Source organism: Dermochelys coriacea, chromosome 2, assembly GCF_009764565.3.
Source record: "Dermochelys coriacea isolate rDerCor1 chromosome 2, rDerCor1.pri.v4, whole genome shotgun sequence".
Lineage (NCBI taxonomy): Eukaryota > Metazoa > Chordata > Testudines > Dermochelyidae > Dermochelys > Dermochelys coriacea.
In genome coordinates this window covers 241,326,290-241,332,179 of record NC_050069.1, presented here as the reverse complement: position 1 = coordinate 241,332,179, position 5,890 = coordinate 241,326,290, and positions in this window count along the sequence as shown.

Genomic DNA, 5,890 nt, shown 5'->3' with positions numbered 1-5,890 from the left:
GCCATAGTCGAGTGGTCGGTTACAATCTCCTGTGGAGGCACCTTCGCTTGGTCATAGCAAAATCGGATGCAGGTGGTGATCCATGATGAAATTCTCTGGGTTGACACTGGATGACTTTTCATCCTCTCCGCGACCGTGACAAACAGCTGCGTTGATTTATGGAATGGTTTGGTCCTTTCGATGTAGAAGGCTAGTGCTCTCCTGATGTCTGGGGAGTGCAACCTATGATCCTCCTCAGACTTATGAGACTTCAGGAAGAAGACTGGCAAGAATATTTCCTGGCTCATGTGAAATTGTGAAACCACCTTGGGCAGGAAAGCTGGATGAGGCTGCAGCTGGACCTTGTCCTTGAAAAATACCGTATAGGGCGGCTCCAAGGTAAGTGCCCAATCTCAGAGACCCGTTGGGCAGATGTTATCACCACCAGGAATGACACCTTCCAAGAGAACAGAAGAAGGGAACAGGATGCCAGTGCCTCAAAGAGAGCTCTCATGAGCCATGCGAGCATAAGATTGAGGTCCCATGCAGGGACGGGGTCTCAGACATGGGGATAGAGTCACTCCAGACCTTTCAAGAACCGGACCAACCTGAACTAGAACTGCGGGGGTGAAAGGCTGATATGGCGGCCAAATGAATCTTAATCAATTAAAGGGAAAAGTCCTGGAGTTTGAGATAAAGAAGATAGTCCAGGATTGACTGCAGCAAGGCCTGCTCTGGCTTAATCCCGAGGCCCAGCACAAAAACTGTTTCCATTTCGCCAGGTAGGTTGCTCTGGTGGAGGGCTTTCTACTCCCCAGTAGAACCTGCTGGACACAGGCCGAGCACTGCTGCTCTTCAGCATTCAGCCATGCAGCAACCAAGCTGTTAGGTGCAGGACAGCTAGATTTGGGAGCAGGAGATTGCCGTGGCTCTGGGATAGGAGATCCGTCCAGAGAGGCAGCTGAAGCGGGGCTGTCACTGACAGGTCCCTCAGAGTGCCAAACCAGTGTTGGTGAGACCAAGCTGGGGCTATTAGGATCACTTTGGTCCTGTCCTGCTTGATCTTCACGAGGACTCTGTGAAGTAATGGTACTGATGTGAATGCATACATTAGAGCCCCTGACTATAGGAGTAAGAAGGTGTCTGACAAGGAGCCATGTCAATCCCCCCAAAATGAACAAAACGTGGCATTTCCTGTTCTGATGAGTTGCGAACAAGTCCACTTGGGAAGATCCCCACTTTTGAATGATCACATTGACCACCTCGGTCAGAGTGACCATTCATGGTGAGATGAGAAGGCTCTGCTGAGGCAATCTGCTAACACATTCCTAGCCCCGGGAAGGTGCATTGCTATGAGATGAATGGCATGCTTCACACAGAAGTCCCAAAGTCGGAGAGCTTCCTGGCAAAGGGTTGACAAGCTGGCTCTGCCCTGTTTGTTGATGTAAAACATTGTAGCAGTGTTGTCCGTCAGGACCTGAACCACCTTGCCTTTCAAATGGACCAAAAAGACTGACAGGCCAAGTGAATCACTCTGAGTACCCTGACATTTACGTGGAGGGAGCGGTCGACCTGCAACTAGAGGCCTTGTGTGCCAAGTTCGCCCAGCCCAGGTCCAAGGTGTCAGAAACCAGAGTTGGGGACGGGGTTGCAAAAGGAACTCCCTGCAACACTGACCCAGGGTCCAACCACCATGCCAGTGACAACTGGTTGTGGTCCAGCACCTTGACCAACAGGTCTAGGTCATGCCTGTTGGGGATGTAGTCCGACGCCAGCCACGCCTAGAGTGGCCGGAAGTGGAGCCAGGCATGATGGACTACATAAGTACAGGCTGCCATGTGGCCTTACAACCTTAGGCAAGTGCAGGCGGTGGTGAGTGGGTGGCCCCTTACATGGGAGATCACGTCCAACATGGCTCGGAAACGAGCCTCTGGAAGGAAGACTCTGGCCCTTGTGGAGTCAAGGACTGCTCCTATAAACTCTATTCATTGCACTGGTATGAGGGTTGATTTCTTTTCATTCACTAACAGGCCCAGGTTGTGACAGGTGGAACATACCATATCGAGACTGTTCTGCACTTGGTCATGCGACCTGCCCATAATGAGCCAATCGTCGAGATAAGGATAGACCTGGACTCCCCGACAGCTCAGCTAAGCAGCTACCAGGGCCATGCATTTTGTAAATACCAAAGGGGCTGAAGAGAGGCCAAAGGGTAGTGCCGTGAATTGGAAGTGATGCTGGCCCACCATAAAACGGAGGAACCGTCTGTGTCCTTGAAAGATGCTTATTTTCATATTTCCATTTTCCAAGTTGAGAGTGACATACCAGTCTCCTGGATCCAGGGAGGGGGATGATGGAGGCCAGATAAACCATGCAGAACTTCAACTTCTTGAGATATTTGTTGAGTCACCGCAGGTCCAGAATAGGTCTTAGGCCCCCTTTTGCCTTCAGGATTAGGAATTAATGGGCATAGAATCCTTTCCCCCTCATTTCCCAAGTGAGCTCCTCCGTTGCCCTCAGCTGCAGAAGGTTGTCTACCTTCTGAATGAGGAGTTGCTAATGAGAAGTCCCTGAAGAGAATGAGGAAGAGGGACTTGAGTGGGGGTGGCTGACAATTGGCGGGTATAGCCCAGAGATACAATTTCTAGCACCCAATGATCCGAGACGACCAGGCCGAACAGTAGGGACAAAGATAGTTGAGGAAAGGATGAGGTGGATCCCAGGAGTTGACTGGGGCATCGCCCTTGAGCGCACCCTCAAAACCCTCACTTCTGGCCCCTGTGATGTTTCGCCAGGCCAGGTTGTGCAGATGAACGGGAGAAGGAAGGGTGGCGATGACTAAAGCTTGTGTCCCTATCCCTTCTCCTTGCAGACTCCTATTGATACTGCCAAGGTCTTGGCAGAAAGGGCAGCCAGAACTGTATCCTTGCCATCTGAGGTATATGCAACTCCAGTGAGTGGAGGGTGGCCCGAGTGTCCTTCAGTCTGTGCAGCCTCACATCTGTCTGTTCTGCAGAGTCCAATCTCATCAAACGGGAGATCCTGGATCGAGGACTGCATCTCCTGGGACAGGCCTGCAGACTGAAGCCAGGAAATGTGCCTCATGGTGACCACTCGTCACCAAATCGGCCGCATCCCATGCCATTTGGAGAGAACACCGAGCCGCTGTAGTACCCTCCTCAACCAGGGCCCCAAATGCTTAGCCTTATCCTGGGACATGGAGTCCTTGAACTTATGGAGGGAGTCTGATAATTTCAATTTATCTCTCCCCAAAAGAGCCTGATGGTTCACACTCTGAACTGAAGACTGGCCATGGAATAAATTTTTCTTCCAAAAAGGTCCAGTTTCTTGTCCTTATTTTTGGGGCTGGAACTAGATTGCCCTTGCTTATCTTTCTCATAGGCCGAAGAAATGACCAACAACCTCGGGGAGCGGGTGAGTGTACAAATATTCACACCCCTTGGCTGGGGTGAAATACTTCCTTTGAGCCCTCCTGGAGATGGGTGGGACGGAGGATAGGGTTTGTCAGAGGGCTTTGGCAATCTTTAGAACCCCTTCGTGCACCGGAAGTACGACACATGGTTGCAGAGAGCACATTAAACAAGTGTCTGATTGCTCTGCCTTCCCTACCACCTCCAGGACTAAGTTAATGGCCCCCCTTCGGAGCAGGGTTTGATGCTCCTTAAAATCGTCCGGTGAGCTAGCGCGAGAGGGCCCTGCCACAGCGTCATCTGGAGTGGATAAGGACAACTGGACCTCTGTGGGTGAAGGGGGTCTCGGTGGGCACCTGCCCTTGCACCCCGGTGTCAGCTTGCACTTTGTGCACCGTTTCCAGGGCTGTCGGTGCTGTCTGATGCTTGTCTGACACCGAGACTGACGATTGATGCGAAGGGGGCATTGGCATAACCGGCATGCCCCAGGCATTCCAGTAGGGCCATTGTGGAGGTGGACGCAGCCTCAGGAGCCTAGTTGTGATGGTGCTGCCTTGGCGAGGGGCTGAACTGCTGCTCCGTGTCAGAGGAATTCTCCTCTGGTGACCATGGCGGGGCCGTTGACGCCTGAGTCTGGCGACTAACTATTGCCGTGGCTGAACGGTGCTGGGACTAGGAGCGGCACCACGTTGGGGAACGTTCCTGTGGTCTAGATGACAATAATTGACATTGTGGAGAGGATCAGCAGGAGGATGACCGGTGCCTACCGTGTGGTGACCAGCGCCACCCTCTGGGCAAGTCTCAATGAGAGGGCGGAGACCGGGAGTGCGGTGCCAGCCATCTGTGGTGGTGAACCGGCAACCTGGTTTGATGCGGAGACCAAGAACCCGGTGACAGAGAGCTGTGCCTTGGCTCCAGAGACCAGCGATGTTCACTCACATACTGGAGGCTTTCATGGCTGGCTTGCCCTCGTAGGGAGCATTTGCTGGGTCCATTGCAGCACCGGCTGTGCTGGGAGTGTCCTTTGCTCTCTGGGCATTGGGAGCTGGGAGTTGGTGGCGGATCCTGTTTTTTTGGGGGGGGGGGTAGGAGGTCCCCTACGGGATCTGTCCCCATGTGGCTCTGGAGTGGGCAGGCGGCCCGAACAGGATCCTTTACCCAATGCCCCTTGGTCCTTCTTGCTGGGTCCTGCTTTTTCAACTTCTTTTTGGGAACCCGTGAAGGTGAATGATGCCAGGTAGGTGCCAGGGGTGCGCTACACCACGAGTTATGTCCAGCCAAGACAGCTCCAAGGCCGGGCAGACATCAGCCTCCATGAGGAAAGCCTCAAATGGATGTTGCACTTTTTTTGTGTCCTGGCACTAAAGTTCTTACAGATGTGACTCTTTTCTTTTACGTGAGATTCCCCAAGCACTTCAGACAGCTGCCATGGGGGTCACTAACAGGCGTAGGCTATTATAGTCAACGCAGGGCTTAAAACCCAGAGACTAGGTATGTCCTGCCTGGGGCAAAGTTCCTGCCGGGATCCTAACTTACTAACTACAGTACTTACTAACTAACTACAGTAACCAAAATATTTAGGGCTCTAATACACAAAGCGAATAGAGAAAATCACTGACCACTTGCGAGGCAAGGGAGAGAGGCGCTCTGACCAATCACCATGGGCAGTAAGAAGGAACTGTGAGGGCGCAGGGCTGGGGGTGCCTGATACACCGACACATGAGCGCGGCACTCCAGAGGGTGCCACAGCCGGCCCTATGGATACCGCTAAGGCAAGAGTCTCCGACAACTGTGCACATGGGCGTGCACACACCTAGAATGGAATCGAAATGAGCAAGTACTTGAAGAAGAATTTACGATTTTTGGGCTGAAATGGAAGGGTTTTTTCAGAATTTTCCATGGAACAGCAATGCTGACTTTCAGCCAACTCTTTCTGAGACTCCCTTGCCAAGAAGAGAACTATTGTGCTCCTCCCCTTGCACAGCCCACAAAACTCAGCCAAGAAAGGAGGGGTCTGCAATCCCTTTGGGTGCAGATGCACTTCCCCTCATATCACAGTGCAAGCAGTGGCAACCTGCTGCAAGTAATCCCTGCTCCTATCAACACAGCTGCCTCTGACACAGTAAGGGCAGTTGGAGTGCACACAAACAAATTAAAATACAAGTCTCTGCTCCATCACATACCACATAAAATGGCACATGTACTTAGTCAATATGTTAGCTTATTACCTGCAGAAGACCTCTGTGTAAGCTTGAAAGCTGGTCTCTCTCACCTACAGAAGTTGATCCAACAAAAGATATTCCCTCACCCACCTTGTCTTGCTTATTATAAGGCAGCTCAGGGTGAAACATACTTCCAGTATATCCCCCCTGGCTCTCCCAGCAATACCGTTAGGGTACACTGAAGAGGCCCTCCCCTGCAATCTTATCCTCTTAGTCCCTCTAATGCTCTGTCTGTGACATAGATTCACTGCTCGGGCA